This window comes from Telopea speciosissima, chromosome 9, assembly GCF_018873765.1.
Source record: "Telopea speciosissima isolate NSW1024214 ecotype Mountain lineage chromosome 9, Tspe_v1, whole genome shotgun sequence".
Classification (NCBI taxonomy): domain Eukaryota; kingdom Viridiplantae; phylum Streptophyta; class Magnoliopsida; order Proteales; family Proteaceae; genus Telopea; species Telopea speciosissima.
Genome location: NC_057924.1, coordinates 28,330,664 through 28,349,818, shown reverse-complemented (window position 1 = coordinate 28,349,818; position 19,155 = coordinate 28,330,664).

Genomic DNA, 19,155 nt, shown 5'->3' with positions numbered 1-19,155 from the left:
GTTGAGACCGCCCGTGAGTCCGCTCGTCCTGTCCTGGTTGAAACTTGATTTTAACCTTGGGGGCCTAGCATGGGACCCTTCTATACCTGTTTTAATGATTTCTTTTGTATGTCTAGGCTAGTGCACCGGTGAGATTCATGTGAACCACGTCGGATGACACCCGATGCCAGGGGAGATTCATGCCAAGCACGCCGGGCTACACCCGTGTTAGGTGAGTGGGTTCTGGGTGACTTTGTTGGGTTTGAATATTATATAATTGTTAATTGTAAGCATGCTACTATATATTTATAAGCATTGTGCGCATTGCATCTTTTATCTAAGTGTGATTTGTTATGAATGCGATAGCATGCTCAACATTGTTTTGGGCTACTGTGCTGGGTGTGGTTCCATAAAATCTTCTATATGTCATCCTGATTTGTATGTGCCATGCCGTGCTAATACCCGGGTACTAGATGGAATGGGATGTTGATGCACCCGGAATACCTCTCTAGACGATAGGACTTGTATATAGTATATCTGCGGCTAGGATGCTTGTTCCCTTATGCTACGACCCTTGCCAACAGGGGTTTATATGTTGGATAGTCAGAGCATCTGCGGTCTGTGGAGGTGGGAGAGGCCAGGGCAGGGGTAGTGATGGCTATCGAGGTTTGCCACTAGGTGGTCATGATGGCTTCTACTGGCGCAGGTCCCTTCGTGATAATTGAGGTTTCACTGGGGCGATAGGATAAGTGACCCTTAGTGTCTCCCGAGTTATCACAGTAGCATATACTTGACCGATAGAACTGTGTGTTAGGTGAAAAATGAATCTAACATTAGCATACATCATTCTGTTTGATATTGATTGTGTGATGTGTGTGCATTCCCCTGTGCTCCCTCACTAGTTAGTGTAGCTAACCCCGTTGTACAACCACTTTTTAGTTTATATACAGATAACCTCTTGATGAGCACCGTTGGATGCAGATCAAGTGGAGTTGATGACTGTGACTTGGATGTAGATGTACACCCAAGCATTTGTGCCCTTGGGGAGATTGTTTATTATTTTTTAATTTTCTATATTCATTCCACAACCATGTATAAATTGTATGCTTACTTATTAGGAGAGATTGAATGATTACGAACACTGTTATTGTACTATGTGTTATCATTAGAGAATCGATGCTCTATAATTTCACATATTTTAATTTAGTTTTGCTTCCGCTAACTCTGTAATTGGAACGATTTATTCCTTTTGGTACGTTCCTTTCTGTAGTTATAATGTGATGATAGGGTGGACTGTGGCTCGGGACACTGCATCTGTGATCCTGGTAGATGTTGGGATGATGTGTGATTGTCTTAATCATACCCCTATATAACAAAATATCTTACATCGGGATAGGGGCTTGACAGAGTAGTATCAGAGCAATGATGCTTTGCACCGACCACAGTCTGGACGTAACTACTTGATTTACTCTCCATAAATTAGGTCCTGAATTAAAAATCTCAAGAATATAAATGGTTGTATGCAGACTTAGGAAGAAGACTGATTGTGATGAAATAAGAATCTAGATGATAATAGACAACATGGAACCTAGTTGCTTGGGTGAGCCTTAAATAGGTACTGGGCGGTTATATATATATGTGATGATTTATGTTCAGTATTATATTAACTTAACCAACTGTAATAGTCCACAATGATCTAAAAGTGGGAACTAATTATATAAATAATGCTAAATACAACTATTGCAAAGAATTTGATTTTCCTAGAGGCAACTAGTGTTCTTCACCATTTGGCATCTGTGATTCTATTCTGATTAACTCAGTTCATCGAATCCAACCATGATTGTATCATTTCCTGTTTGGGTATACCTGTGCCCTCTCTAGTCTAAATACCAGATTTACCTTTTTGACCCAAAACACCTGATAGTGGCTATGCAAGATCATTTTATACATCTATTAATTTTGAAGGTTCCCAGAGTTCTCACAATTTTGATCAAAAAGAAAAGGAAGAGAGAAAAGAAATGCAAGCAACTAAAGGAAAGTAAAATGAAAATAGTTCCACAGAGTACCCATTGAGGGCAAGAGACTAAGAGAGCTGATAAGACAATTTCTGAGAATTTTTGGAGGAAGAACAGAGCTAGTCGTCGGCACTAGCGTCACCACAGCGACCGAGGAAGAAATTGATGTCGTCTATTCCTTGCTCTATATCCGCCATACACAAAGCTTGAGCATTGAGTTATTTCCTGATCCTGTTGAAGCCATCTGCTACCCGCACACCCAGCCACTTGATGGCCATATTTAAGTCATCATCTCCCCCTATAACCTTTGAAGTACCTGTTGTAAATGGTTTGGGACCTCAGAGCTCAGAATCGGCATCACTGTCATTCTCCTCATCATCTCTGATTCCTTTCCCTTACCATGCTGAATCTGTCCCCCTGCACTGTCATAAGCAGGGTATAAGTTCATCTCTCGTAGTGCATCGAACCTGATAGGCTCCCGAGTGCTTGACTTCTTGGGTTTCTGGTCCAGATTAACCTCGAAGCATAGGAAAACCCAAGTGAGCAATCGATCGTAGGGTAATGCGTGCCTTCGAGTGGAATCCATAATAGCTCGGGCCATGTGCTTCATAATTACATAAGGGAGACAAACAAGTTGGCCAGTATATAGGGAGTGAGCCAATACTGCGAACATCAGAGAAGGGTGTGTACTGCTCGCCTTGGAGGGAACCAGATTTGTTTTAGCAAAGAAAATAAGGACCCACTGAGAAGGAGGAAACTTGGAGAGATCTTTATTCTTCTTGTATCTGTTGTTTGTTAAAACTTGGAACAACTCCTTACTCTCTTTCGGGTGTAGGCTTTGGTTTGGGTGGCTGTTCGAAGAATAGTTAACCTTTTTCCCTTCTGCAGAGACGTCAAGGATGATTCCCAATTCTGCAGTGGTAAAGCTGATGGCGATCCCCTTTACTACAGTAGTAGGTTTGAGATCACCATCATCTCCCTCTAACAGCAGCAATTTTGAGTAGAACTCTCTGGTCAGAGCAGGGTAGTAGAACTCAGGCAGAACTAGCATGTTGGACCATTCCAACCTCTCAAATCTAGTCTCCACCTGGTATGCCAACATTTCCTCCACGGTTATGTCCCTTTCTACGAGGATTCTCCTGCTAAAGAGGCATCCCCAGGAATGTCCCTCGGCCCCTTCAGTGGTCAACTGAGACACCCGATGAGTGATGGGAATGGTAGGCACAATGGCAGTGTCTCTTTTCCTTTTTGGAGCCATGAGTGACCTACACACATGAGGCAACACCAAGTAGAATAGCAAGATGGTAAGCCAAATTGGAATAATGATGTATATGATTGGCAAGTATGTTTAGAGAAATAAAATGCCCAATTGATGTGGAGATGATTTGAATGGAAGACTATGCATGATGGGAAATCAAAGGAGGAATGCCTATAAATGTGATGTAAAATGATAATATATATGATGGGGACGAGGAAAATCATTGGGGACGAGTTGGAGAAAGGAGAAGAGATAAGAATAGTATGTAAATAAGGCCCCAAGTGTGATCTCTTATGTGTAGATGTGAAGGATGGGACTGAAGTAAGTAATGAGCATATTGATTATCTTACACCCCATTATATGACAATAAAACAAGTCATGGAATGGAATACTCCAACTTGAGACAAGAACCATTGTTGAAGAGAGAGAATGAATACCAAAGATTGTACAAGTAATCTCAAGAATAAAGAAGGCATTTGGGAATACATTAAGGAGATAGACTCCAAGGATTTTACCTACTCTTATATCAATGTATAACAAATGTACTTGATGGTATATCAATGAGATGATTTGACAAAGTCTAGGTACATGTAATGGATTAGACATGATCTTGAAAGGTTTCTCAAGCATGAAGGAATGGAAGAGCTTATTCAATCAAGAGTTGGAACTTAGCCAAGATAACTAACTAAGCAAGTTAAGCAATCTCTAAAATGCTTGAAAGAATGCAATGAACAAGTAAGAAGCCGTCCCTATAGTGCCATTGGTCATTAGAGCATGATTCCCAACCCAAAAGCCTTAGCCTAGACCGATTTTGACATGAACTTGGTGTTTATGGCCACGAGAATGCAAGTAAAATCAAGACATGATCATATTTGGGATGAATTATCACAAATCCAAGAAGAAATGAAGAAGAAGATGAAGAGACACAAGCAAAATCTCTCAATGAGAAGAATAGAGGATTGAAAGGAAAATGGAGAAGATAAATTTTACCTTAATCAAGTAGTAAGTGATCTTTGAGGCTTGAACTTGCAAGAAAACTCCTCAAGAAATCTGTAGAGTCTTTCTCCCTCCCTACGGTTATGTTTTCTTTGGAGCCAAAGTGAGTTTTGAAACTCACAATTCTGTTTTCGTTAAAATTTATCGAATGGACGAACGAACGGAATCAGTTATTGTGACTCCGGTCGTCAATTCGCCCGGCCTAGAATTTAAAATTTTATGATTTTAAAACTGACCGGATCAACGAACGGATCCACCGCCATGAGTCCATTCGTAGATCCGATCGATTCATATTCTCTCAAACTTTTGATCTTTTGAGAACGGACGAATGAAAGGATTCGCGTTCCGCATTCGCCCATTAGTCCGCTCTCCCTGTCTTGCGAGGGAAACATGAACGGAACCAGAGCACTGTACCGCTCGTGAGTCCGTTCGCTGTTCTTTTAGAATTTTGACCCTAGACTTTTGGGACCTTTGGACCACCCCTTGTGTGATGATTTCCTATTAATATCCTAGGTGGGACACCCATTTTGCTTGGCCATGCATGGTTAATTGCTTGCCCTTAGAGGCAAACTATGATGTCTATATTCTTGGGCCTAAATCGGCTAGACTAGCCAATAAGGAATGACAAGCAATAGTGTGAGCTGTGACTCCCCTTTACCTAAAAGGGAGGAGAGTTACTCTTGGGGATGAAGACCCTTAGGTCCCGCGAATTGGTAGACTCAGACCTTATGGATAGGAAGCCTAACCCTGTGGGTAGATATTAAGAAAGGGAGAGTATTGGGCTGGCTTGAACTGGTTCATTTGAAATGAACCACAGAGGCCATGTGTAATTGGAGGCCTTTCGTGACACCCCGAGTTAGTGACAACCCTATTTGTACTTTACTTGGTTCCTCCAAACCATGTTTAGACTCATAGGGGAAGTCCTACACCGTGAGTTGATCCTCCAAAAAAAAACTTAGCAAACTATACTCAAGAACTTTGGTTCTTGTGAATTGACCTAGATGGCAGATATGTCCATAGGGATATGAATGTAATTCTTAAATTTTGCCTATGAATTTGTGTGGTATATGTATATATGTATGTATATATAGGTATACCCCTTAAGACCCTTGACTTGTGTGACTAGAGTGATTCTCTGGTACTACAAGTATGACCTTACCTTGGCCTTACTGTGACTACTTGGCTGAACCTAGACCCTTGATCATATTGATCACAAGGTAGTGATTAATGGATTCATCAATGAATGGGTAAATTAATTAGCATGAGTTGACTTATACCTAACCATTGAAGATTGTTTGGCTCTCGAAAGAGAACCATAATGGACCTTTCCTGATAGGAGTTTGGTTTGAGATTGAAAGCTGGATATGGAAGTAGGATTATGATCATCAAGAATGAGAGGTTTAATGGTTTTGAAAGAGATAGACCTTCCGAATCGAAGATTGTAACAAGACCTTCTCCAACGATGATATGAATGGAGTAATGGGTCACCAAATGCGTTCGCTCCGTACTGGGAGTGAACAATAGGAGATTCCATCAATATTCCAAGTCATTCTAAAGTTGGGTGAGGTAATAAGATAACCAAAAGTGAAAGCATTCAGAGTGTGAACCCTATAATGGAGACTGGACAGGTTGATCCATGTAACCCAAGTGCGACCAGAGTTGTGAAGGCCAGAGTGGTGCTCTACACACTAGACTAAACCACTAGGAATGGGAAAGTTCCCTAGATTTTAGACTAAGTGATATCCTTTGACCTACTGGTACATTATGGCCACCGACTCTAAAAGTTTAAATTGAGCTTGGGTACTGTGGACCACACCCCAGTGGTAATGTAACCATGTAAGGAAGTGAAGTGTGGAACCTGACCTGTTGTGTCAACTAGACACTACATTACCTTGACCCGACCTTGACTTAGCTCCAGTAGTGGGTATTTGGAGGTATTGTTGTTCAACAATCCTTCGCCTTGAGACCCTAGTTGCCTTAAATTTTGAGGGTGAAATTTTTAATAAGGTTGGGGGGATGTTACACCCGCACCCCAAATATACCCCTATACCCCGGGGCAGTTTAGACCTTACCCAATGGGTAATGCCTTAAGGCCATGGTCAACACTGATGACCTTGAACTGAAAATACCATAAAAAGGATCCCCTCAAAGTTTTGGAAGTGTGGGCCAAAGCCCCACCACTTTCCTTGAGGTTTGGGCCATGACAGCAGCACCGGAGTCACGAACGAACTCACCTGAATTGAATCCGCTCGAGGATCCTCCCGTGCTGTCATCAGTCTTTTTGGGTTATTTTCCTATGGGGCCCACACCCTCGTGCCCTAGACACCTTAATTGAACCCTTGGACCTTATGAACCCCTACCCTTGCCATGAATTGGTTATTTGGACCATGAAGTGGGGCCCACAAAGCCTAACTTACGGATATAATGGGTTTTCATAACCTTACTAAAAACCAAACCTGACCTAAAGGCAAATAGGTCTAAGTGAGGCTTGGACCCAACCCAAACAGACCCTAACTAACTAAATAGACCTAAGGGCCATGACTTGGACCAAACATGGCCTAATGCCTAACCTTAAACCCACTTAAAGCCTAAGGACTAAACTACATTCTAAGACCCCTAACCAAACACACCCTAAAGCCCGTTCTACCCCTTAAAGCTAGGAGAATCCCTTTTATTCTCATATCTCTCCCCCTCCCCAAAACCGTGGAGAAGAGACAAGAAAAGGAGAAGGAGGAAGAAAGAGGGAAGAAGTAGAAGTAGAAGAGGAATGAGAGGGGAAGGGAAGAAGATAGGAGCTATGCCAAAATGGCTAGCTGCCCCACATCTCCTCCTGCTGATCGGATAAAGAAGGAAGAAGAAGGTAAAGGAGAAGAGATGGAAAGGAAGGGAGGAGACCAAGGGGGTTCACCTAGCCTTGGACTCCAATCCTCCATTGGAGCCCCGCACCAAGGTATGACTCCAAGCTTGATACCTCTCCTTCTCCATTTCCCTTTTGGTATTTTGGTAGACTGCTTGAGCTTGGACTGACCTAGAGTTCCATTTGGGACTCAAGTTGAAGTTTGGTCCTTAGATGGAGCTCTAATGGAGCTGACCTAGGTATGGTTTGGACCCCTTGGTGCTGCATTTATAGTCATGGCTATAGAACCCCTAGTTTTGAACTTGAAACCCAACCCTTGGACCCTAATTGAGACCAAACCTTGTGGGATCTTGAATCCACGGGATTAAGCCTAGGTTCTAGTGACCCTAGGAAGGCTTAGACACCCCTCCCCTGTTCCTGAGATGCTATGGAGCTCCAAGTTTCAAGTCGGAGCTGAAACTCTTTGAAATCTCAGAAGAGACTGCTGGCAGACGAACGATCGGATCCAACTATCGTGGTACCGTCCATCAGTCCGCCCAGTGTAAACCCTACAAATTGACCTGAGCGGATGAAGGCAAGGATTCAATCTATTTGCCTCTACCCTGGGCCTGTTGCTCTCGGGTCTGTCTCAGGAAATCGAACGGATGCAAGGGCGGACCCAAGAAGCACATCCGCCCGTGGATCCGCTCCCTTTTATGATTGCCTCAGGCGTCGAACGGATCAACCACTGGATTCAAGTAAGAACTTCCGCTCGTGGGTCCGCTCGCTCTGATTTTACCCTTTGGCCTTAACGGAGTCAGGGGCAGATTCACCTCTGCTAAGACCGCCCGTGAGTTCGCTCGTGCTGTCTTGGTTGAAACATGATTTTAACCTTGGGGGCCAAGCATGGGACCCTTCTATACCTGTTTTAATGATTTCTTTTGTATGTCTAGGCTGGTGCACCGGTGAGATTCGAAATCCACAAAATACGATTAAACAATTTAATCAAATACATAATAATAAATTATCATTTTATGTGAAAATATGTTATGCAAAAACCATTTAACAAAACAATATAGGATCCTGATTCAAATCTAACCATCCACAGACTAACTCCCTTTGATGTTTTTCAATCGAGCAGTGCAGACCATGTTGAGTGACTCTTTCACTCACACAATATTTACACATTCCCAGAACACCGGCTGTAGTTCTCTTGAACCACAGTCATTGGTGAACCAAAGAATATGTTCATATCATGTAGTGACAAGGCCTTCTTAGGTACTGGGTCTCAGTGATAGATGTCTATCCCAAACCCACATCTGGTAGTAATACATGAGGGAATCGACAAAATAAGATTCTTCACCAATACACACATCAATAAGTGAGTACTCGCATTCGTACCCCAACATCAAACATGTCTAGGCATACCCAATGCAACTACCATATGATAAGGGCTACCCAACCCAAAACTTAGTCATGACTACCAATTTAAAGTAATACTTATGGACATACATTGCCCAATAGTTTATGTCGTATATGATCATATTAAACAAAAATGTATTCAATGATTAATATATAATAAACTAGATCGAACCGGCATGAACCGGGTTTGATGGACACATATCCAACAAATTTGACATCCAAAGGCACCGGTCTACGATGTACATGCCACAAACTAATGGAGCAGTGGAAGCAGTTAATAAGAATGTTAAAGTCTTATTGCAAAAGATGGCTGATACTCACAAAGATTGGGTGGATAAGCTTCCATATGCATTATGGGCTTATCGAACGTCGATCCGAACCTCTACAGGGGCAACCCCTTTTTTCTTGGTCTATGTTACCCACATAAATTCAAGTGCCATCTCTTAGGGTACTTTTGGATAGCAGGTTACCTGAAGGAGAATGGGTGCAAGCAAGATATGATGAGCTCAACCTTTTGGATGAAAAGAGAATGAAAGCCATGGATAATCTTAAGAAGTATCAACTTAGGATGGCAAGGGCAATCAACAAGGGAGCTTAACCACGTAACATTGAAGTGGGAGACCTGGTTCTTCAAGAGAAAAGGGCACCAATCCATGACCCAAGGGGCAAATTTAGACCTAATTGGAGTGGACCATATATAGGGAAGGAAAACCTGATGGGACAACTTGTTAATCTCACAAACCTGGATGGAGAGGATTTAAGGGGCCTTGTCAACATGGACCAACTCAATAAATATGTCATGTAGACACCGGTTTACACGAACTGCGTCTGACCTGATTCCTTTTCAAAAGATACGTAAGCAACTTGACTTGCTCAAGTGCGGTCTCAATAACCAATACCCATGGGGGCCTGTTTTCCCAAAATCCATTCAACTCTACTATGAGGATTCGTTCTGCATGTGCACGTGAGAGGGGGGGTTTGGGCTCCTTAATGGAAATAGAAAGGAAGGAGTCTTTGCATTATGTCAATTTATCAAGGGACGGGGGTCATACAATCATACGAAATGGAGACGCCACCTAGGATTAGGGCCTAAGATCCGCTTGGTGGATCCCTATGAAGGGCTTCATGATTTGGTTTGGTTTGGTCAGAGATTCAGAGTAAGTGGTCAGGTTATGAGAGTGGGAAGGTGTTAGGCACCCTCCTCGCCTTGGTAAACTGGTCATTCTACTAGATGCTTGTTTTTGAATATTCTCCCTTTATGAATATCCTATACCCACATGTATGACTAAATAATGATGCACAAACTGTTAAATGAATCAAACTACGTTATACTAACTACAATGTACACTACACAGGGATACTTAAGAATCTACATCAGGCCAAAATTAAAGGTTAACGATAGACATGTATACCTATATGATAAACCACTGCAATTATGGGAAATACAAGATGGACAGCGTGCCCCGGCTCAGATGGAGACAAATAATTGACTTTGTCCTCTGTCGGACAGAGTAATGGCCTTCGAAAACTAGTTTGGAATGATTTCAAAAGAGTATGGGTGTCGTGGGAAGTTAGGAGTTGAATACTCAATTCTTAGACAAAGTGGCTACACCATGGAGGATTTCTGAGAATCGGGCGGAAAAGGGTCGAAGAAGTTAGGTTCACATAACTTGAACTTTAGATAAGGGGACAAGGTTTGAAAGCTCAGAAATAGATTGGGAAAGGCCCCGAAGCAAGGGAAATAGGGCTCTCGGGGGGCGGAAAGTTGGAGGAAGGGATCTAGGAGCACCCCTCTCTGAAAAACTTGGATGTTGCAAATGAGGGGGATCTGGGACCACGGCACCGTGTGGAAGTGCTGCAGACTTGTGTGGCATCTTGCAACAGGGCCTGCATAGCTATGGTACCTCGTGTGGCTACAGTGCTGTACGGCAGGGCCACGTGCGTGCTGCCACGTTAGGCTATAGTGCTACGCACATGGTGCACATTCTGCAGGGGTCATGAACATTCGTGCTATTTCTGCTTTCGCAATGACAGGGGGACGGGTTCCTAGGGACATCTTCAGTTATTCACGTCCGATTGTCATCATTGCTGGGGGTGACAAAATTTAACTTGTACAGTTTGCCCCTCTTTGGCCAAGGCGTATGCCAATAGCCGAAGGGCGAAGATAAAAGATTGTCTAATTTTTTCACCAGGAGCTTGTACTTCTGCCACTTTGCTCATTGGTGGTGGAGTTGAATGATAAAAACCATGTCTTGGTAAACCGCTGAAAATCGATAAAAACCAAGATTCGATAAAAAAACACCTATCGATTTAGGCTCCTTATGATTAATTAGTCAACAGGTCAACGGTTGATCGAGCTGATAGTAATGATTGGATGACAACGGGTGATCTTACGAAGATCAGTCGTCAATGGGCGATCATACAAAGATCGGATGACAACGGGTGATCAAGTAAAGATCGGATGACAGGGGCGATCATGCAAAGATCGGATGACAATGGGAGATCATGCAAAAATCGGTTGATAATGGGCGATCATGCAAAGATTGGATGACAATGGGTGATCATGCAATGATTGGGTGACAATAGACTATCAAGCAAAGATCGAATGACAATGGGCGATCATGCAAATATCAAATGATAATGGATGATCATGCAAAGATCGGATGACAGTTGGCAATCATGCAAAGGTCAGACAACAATGGGCGATCAAACAAAGATTGGACGACAATGGGAGTATAATGGAGATTAATATGGCAATGAATTTGAAATGTGAGGGTGAGACGACATTGCTTGACCCGATCAATGGATAAAAGATGAGACGACATCGTGATCGAATTTTTCAAACATGAGGGTGAGACGGCACCGCTCGAACGGTTCTTTTAAAAGCAAAGGACAAACGATGAGACGACATCGTGACCAAATGTTTGAAACATGAGGGTGAGACGGCACCGCTCGACCATTTAAAAAAAAAAAAATGGATAAACGATGAGACGACATCGTGACCTAATTTTTTAAACACATGAGGACGAGACAACACTGCTCAATCAGATCTTTTAAAAGATAGGGATAAACGATGAGACGGCATCGTGATCGACTTTTTGAAACATGAGGGTGAGGCGGCACCACTCAACTAGATTATTTTTTGTGCGCGGTGCATGACCCTGCCCCTGCAACGCCGTAGTCGGAGATTTTCTATAAAAGGGGGGGTCCTCCCCCCTCATTTCTCACTTTCTCATTCTCTTGTTCCTATCTTTGCTCTTCCTTACTCTGTTCTCTCTCTTGTTTTTCTATTTTTTATAAAAGGGGGGGGGGGGGGGAGTCCTCCCCCTCCTTTTCCTATAGCTCTTTTCCCATTCTCTCTTTTTTCCATCTCCTTAAAGAAATGGGCTTGTCCTAGGAACCCGCCATGGGGATAGTAGGTAATATTCAAGTGGAGTGGTACACGGGTACCACTATGAAGGACACTACTCGCCACAAGTGCTGAACTATGTGGGCTCAGGGACTTAAGAATGTAAGTGGCTTCTAATCTTTTAGCATAATGTGATCTTGCTCAATGTTTAATCCTTGTTTTCCATCTTGCAGGACCTCTATTGCCCCTGCTATAAGAAATATTGCCGTACAGATGACGTACGGACATGGTAATTGCAACATCATCCCACGGTGAGGGAGAGAGTAGACCTGACGGGGCTTGGTCGTACAACTTAGGTAATTGTTCCAAAACTTGACACTCCGGTTATACGAGCTCTTGTGGACCACTGGTGGCCAGCAACACACACTTTCCACCTACTAGCAGGGGAGGTAACTGTTACTCCCTTAGATTTTTATATGATTACTGGGTTACCTTTCTCTAGGAGGCCTATTTCTTTGACTCCGACCGACCGGATGAGGTCATTGGTTCCATTAGCGACCTTCTTGGCTTTGAGGTGAAGGAGCGTGTCATGGTGCTGTGTGCCTTGAAGAAACAGTATGATGATCGGGAGATAGATGATGACTCCCCTGATGAGTTGTTGGATCAGGCTACTGGGAGTTTTCTCCTCTACTTGGTCTCCAATGTCCTCTTTTGTGATGGCCGAGGATGCATAGCCACTTCTTTTATTTGTTTCTTTTTAGATTTTTACAATGCAAGAACCTTTAATTGGGGCGGATCAGCTTACGCCCATTTTCTGGAGATGTTGGATCGATTACCTCTAGGGGCACCTGGTCTTACTAGCCGTGCTTATGTGCTCTGGGTATATTTTGACTCCCTTGCCTTTTATTTGATGTCATTTCCTCATGCTATCCTTTCTTGACAGGTGTGGTGCAATGAGGTACTGGGGATTCATGTTCCTTCGCTGCCGAATGAGGAGGTTCCCTATATCCTGAGAGCGGCACGCTGGGGGACAGGGAGACATACTATCATCGACGATCACCAAGTGCTCCTTCTGCTCAATGGTTTGACTGCCCATCAGGTAATGTCAAGCCTTTTTGGCTATTTTTACTCAATCATGTGGTTGAACTTTCTTGGAACTGCCTTCAGGTTCAGTGGCGGCTGTATGATGAGGCAGAGATAACCGAGGAGGGCGACGCGGATGAGTATACATATGCTCTTGCACTTACCCAGAGGCAGATAGTTTTTGATAGTTTGACCGGGGTTGAGCTCAATTTAGGAGAGAGGGTCACTCTTCAGTGGTCCACTATTCAGCTGGTACCCCGGCCTCCTTCCTACTCTATGCATAATGCCCTTCTGTCGCTAGTTATTGAAGAGTTGAGGGTTGGGATTTCTGCCATGGGTTTGACTTTACCTGATCAGAACTACCAGGAATTCTTTTATCGGGAGACAATCTGTGTCCCTCTGACTTAGGAGGGCCCAATGGTACTCATCCAAATTTTTCTCCCCTTGATATTCTTTTTTGTCCTTCCTTTTCTATTTTTTGTTTGAAATCCGTTCTTTCATGTCTTTTTTGTAGTATCCGGGTCGCTGCCCGATCCCATGTGTGTACAAAATGCCTCTTCCTTCTGGTTGTTACATCCACACTCCAGCTAATCTATTCTTGAACCCTTGCTTGCAGATCCAACCCCATGAGGATTAGACTTTACAACTGGATCTATGCCTGGAGTGTTGAAGGTAAGATGATCATCCACTTAATTGGATGATTGGATCTCATAACACTTTATTTAAATCCTTCAAACTATATGATATAATTCCCCTTCATGCAAGCTCTTTAATATATTTTTATGAGTATTATTGTTATCCATTTATAGTTATTTACACCCCCTCCCATGCATAAACACCTATGAGAAGAACTCCCAAACATTAGAGGTCAGACCTGGCAAGAATACCCTCTGCGGAGGATGTTTTGGGCAGCCCACAGAGGATGCAGGGATCCTCTGCAAGGGCTAAAAACAGCCTGGATCTGATTGGTTTTTGCTTTGGACCACTTGGACTCGAGCCTAGGGTTCAACCCTGAGTTAGCCCAGCCTATTTATGACCTAAGGGATCTCATGACCTCAGGCCAAGCACAGACCCGAGCCTTGCTGAAAAACACTAATTCTGGGCTGTACAGAGGATGAAAACAGCTTCTGCAAGGATCCTCCGAAGAGGCCAGAATGGACTAAAGTGTTGCTATTTCTGGGTTTGACCTCTACCATTGTTTCAACCATAACTTGATCGATACATAAAAAAATGATACAATTAAAATTGAGTTGTAAACTAGACTTAAAGGGATACAATTCCTATGAAGAAACCTTTGACCCAATTAGAGGGGAAGGCTCTCTAAAGTGGGCCCAAATCAGGCTGTGGTGCAATTATAGCATTAGTGAAACTGAAATTACTCTGGTGACCTCGCTCACTTCTATGATGTTTTAGCAGGGGTTGTGTGAAAATTTGATGGGAGTTGTTTATAACTATTAACAACATCTAAACATATTAAATTAGACAAACATAATTGTCTAGACAGATCATACAGTTGCACATGGGAATCAGATTTTGGTTAGAGTCACCGGTTCGAAGAACAAGGTGAGTGGATTAGATACTTTAACTTAATTTTTGGAATGTTTTTATGTGACTCGCATAGAATTCCATCCATGCGTATGTCATGCTATTTAGATGTGCTGATCTGTGGTAATCTCAATGCATGCTATGTCAGTTTCGAATACTTATTAAATGATGGATCCCGATAGGTGTGGTTTACAAATATCATGTTGAATGCGAGATGCTTAGGGTTTTACGAATATACTTGAACTATTATCATGAATGTGGATATTGGACTTGTATTGAGACATGAATATGAGACGTGCTTTTATAACGGTTATGCAATGTGATGGGAATATGGATATTGGTTAGGTATTGAGACATAGACATGAGATGTGGTTCTATTATAGTTATGCGATGAGATGGGGGTTGAATGGTGATAATGTGTTGGATATGCGATGTATATGTGATGAGTGTAAGTGATGGGATCCAAGTGCCACGAATGGGCGCCAGATTTGGGATCACCATGAGTTATATGGGTTTGTGATGGGCTGATCATGATTTTGGTATCACATACATCGTATCCTCGTGTATGTACGTGTAAGCTAAAGGGGGTGAGAGGATAGAGGGCCGACCAGTAGTTTGGCACTATGGACTTGATCTCTGACCTATACATATGCATGCATCTTTATTCATTTAGATGCATATGGTTAGGACTATATGTCCCCAGTGCTATACCCCTTACCAACAGGGGGTAAGATGTTGGGTAATCGGCAGTGACTTCCGATGAGTTGGGGTGCCATTCTCAATAGATTGGTTCCATAAGTGGGCGCTGGAATCAAGTGTGAGCTAGGGTTATATCGGGGTTTGCCGTGCAGGACTACGTACACGTGTATGGTAGGCTTCCAACTGTGACTCGGGTTTGCTATCGTCGGATAGTCAGTGGTGTTTGACTCTGATGGCTGGGGATGCTGCCTAAGGGATGCTGCCTAAGGGATGTTGCAGTAGCACTTTACCTCATGGACTTAGGCATTTGAGTGTCAGGTGGATGCATACTAAAACTTGAACTCATTCATGTGCATGACTACAAAATGAATCTGATGTACAAATTGTCCTAGTTGTCACACCCCAAACCACCCCCTCGGAGGATTGGGTAGGTGGCCCAAATTGTATAATGGCAATCTGCCAAATCCCACGGATCTAGAAGCTATGCTTACATTCACGGAACCACATTCATTCACTTTACCAAAGGCAAGATCAGAGTGCTGCAGATAAACTATAATTTCAATAATAAAAGGAAGCATAGCGATACAGGGAAATGATGATAATATATACATAAGAAAGTTTATACATTTCCCATCAACCCACAAACATAGAAACAAAGCTGACAAGAACAGAACTACATACATAAATATATACAGGGTGAGCATAATCAACCCCAAAAAGAAAAGAAAGTAAAAACTACAATAGGTCCACAGTCAGAATGGGGATAAACTCCTAGCAAGAACAAAAAGGAGTCCCCAAGACAAAAAGCATCAGATGCGCTCTTCAACGGTCTTCATCAATGACCATCGAGAAAGTATATAGGATCGGTATGACCTCCGTCGGGGTCCACACCAACATCATCGTAACAACCAGGACTCTCCTCCTCGAGATGACCCTCTAGGCCACACTGGCATCTATCTGCAAAATCATCTAAGAAAAACAATGTATAACAGAGTGTGAGCCCCACTGAGCTCGTGAGCAAATAACATCAATCATGCATGCACATGCAATCGCAATTCACAGTTCATATGATCCTACATGATGTGCAAGTCCAGTTTATTATTAGCCACCTAACAATACAACTAAGTTAGGTCAATACTACTACAATCCCCAATACATGTATCCCTAGTGCGGGCTTCAAACCCCTTCCCACGATACACCCATTGAGTTGTCGGAGAGGACCAGTCCGTTCCTGCATCTCCCTCACCAAGGTCAACCTGACCAGCCCTCTGTGATCTAACCTGTAGGGCAATCCATTTCTTTTCTCTTTTCTTTTCTTTTCTTTGGCTTACAGCCCATATTCACCATTTTGGTGTTCTTTCATTTATTTTAATTCACCATTCTGGTGTTCTTCCATTTCTTTTCTCATATTCATATGGTCACCCACATAGGCATCCAACACCGAAACCCTTGTTGGCAAGGGTGCATAGCACGGGTGATGAAACTCTAGCCCTATGTCTATATGGCATCATATGAGTCGACTGGTGTCAACTGCATCCCATTCTACGGGCTACCACAGGCCTCATTTCCAAGCCGACTATGGCATCTAATCTAACAATCACAATCATCATCAAGAATTCATAGTGTTGATCAACAGATAGTCATTATGCAGTGATTTGAGTAATTTGAACAGAAGTAAATAACTCAGCATTTATATTCACAATTCTTAATAGCCTGCACAGTATTACAATTACACATACACATATGATGATATTATCCACTCACCTGAGTTGGGTTCTAAGACCTCAGTTGCAAACTTAGTTCCAAAAGCAGTTTGGTTGTTGACCTCGAGCGCGGGATCAATTCCTAGATATAAATCAAAAGTTGTCATATTAAGTTTCCAATCTGTCTTTGATAGGTTCAGGGTTAACCTAAGCTTACTGGGTTGACCCGGTGCTTGATTGGTACTCATTTGGGATCACTGGGCCTTGCACTGGGTTTTAGGTTCATGTCCCAGGGCATCATCTAGTGTCAGTGGCATAAGGGTAATATGGTCATTTTTAATAGTTGTACCTGACTCTAGGTCAAATCAGGTCCATAGTGCTATCCACAGCTTGCCTATGCTGCAGGGCCAAGTACAACAGGGTTTCCTTCACCTGCGGGGCCCACTAGGATTCCAAAGTATTCCTCCACCAAGGATTGATGCGGGGAAGGGCTTTTTGGTCATTTCCCAACTTCCCACAGTGTCCCACAGCCAATGGGTGAGGTTCCCATAGCCAGATCAGCATTCCAACAATTTTCCATTCAATGGGCGATGGCTCTGGGAGATGTCTGCATCGCCCAGTGCATCGCCCAGAGGCTGCAATTGACAAATGGGCTAAGATTCCAAGGTGGGGCTTCTTGGGCAGTGTGCTCAACATCACCCTATGCATGTTAGGGTGTTGTGTAGCCCCCGGGGTGGTCTTCCTACTGGTCCAAATGGATCACCCATCTGGTCAACCATTTGGCTGCCAGAGGCTGCCCAGACAGCCCAGTGAATAGTGTCATAGGGTTTTCTCTAAACTTGGAATTCGATTCCAGCCACATGCAAGGCTGGAAATGGATGCAAAATAGTGGTTCAAGGCTGCAACCACCTAGGGTTTGGTCTCTGCAGCCATGGCTTGCATCCAGGGCTCCAATCAGTTAGCCATAAGTGAATCTGGGCAGTGCAGCTGTGCACAGCTAGATTCGACTCCAAAGAATAGTGAAACAGAATTATAGAATTAAGTAAAAATCCCAGATCTTCCATGCTCAAGGCTTGCATGGCAGAATTGATGCTGTTCTGGGCAAACCCTAGCTGTTCAGGGCTGCCCAGGGAGCAAAATCACATCAAACATAGAGAAACAATGGGGACAGCAGGCATATGCAGGTATGTTTATACCTGAACAGGTCTGATAGAGCTTGGGTTCAGGCCTGGTGCAGGGCTGCAGCAGCTCATCTTCCTTCTTCCTTCTTCTTCCTTCTTCCCCTTCCTCTCCTTTCTCTCCTTTCTCTCCTCACGGTTCCAGCAGAAATAAGAGCTCTAAATGAGCTCAAGACCCTTCTATTTATAAGCCCAGCCCACACTGAGGCTTGTTTGGCTATGAAGGCCCCTTTTGAAAATCAATTTTTAAACTAATTCAGACTGATTTTGGGCACACTGGTGGGGTCCACAGTGAACCAAAGGTATGAGGTGGTCCCTCGGACTTCCCTATATCAGTGGAGGGTACCCATGTTCATATTGGGTGGTCCCCATAATTAAAAATCAATTAAATATGCAGAATTACTCATTGGGCGATGTCACTGGGCCTTGCTGCATCGCCCAGTGCCATCGTCCAGAGAATTCTAGCAAGCTGAAATTCAATGGGCTTGCACAGGGGTCTGACTCTTGGTCAGGGTATTGTCCCCACATGCCCCATAGGAGATTTTACACACTTTTACAGAGGTGGGTCCCACCATTATAAGGAGGAGAGAGATTACTTGGGATCCAAACCATATATCAGGCAATGGGCTGTACATTTGCAGGGGTCTGCTGTCCACCTACTGATAAGCATGTAGAATGATCTACACAGAGTTTTCTCATCAATCCAAACCACTGGAGTGATACTCCATAGTGTTCTTAGTTTCCTGATCAGGGGTTCCTATCCTTCAATCAAAATTCCAATCAGCCAGGGGTAGGGTTTGACATTTCTCCCCACCTTACAAAAATTTTGTCCTCGAAATTTGCTTACCTTGCATTTCAAAGAGTTGAGGATACTTCTCTTTCATTTTATCCTCACATTCCCATGAAGCTTCCTCTACTGGGTTGTTTCCCCATTGAACTTTTACAAAAGCGACGATGCGATTACGGAGGTTATGCTCCTTTCAGTCCAATATCTCCGTGGGTTGCTCTTCGTAGGTCATATCCACATCCAACTGTTCAGGTTCAGTTGATAGTACATGTGTCAGGTTGTTAATATACTTTCGCAGCATTAAC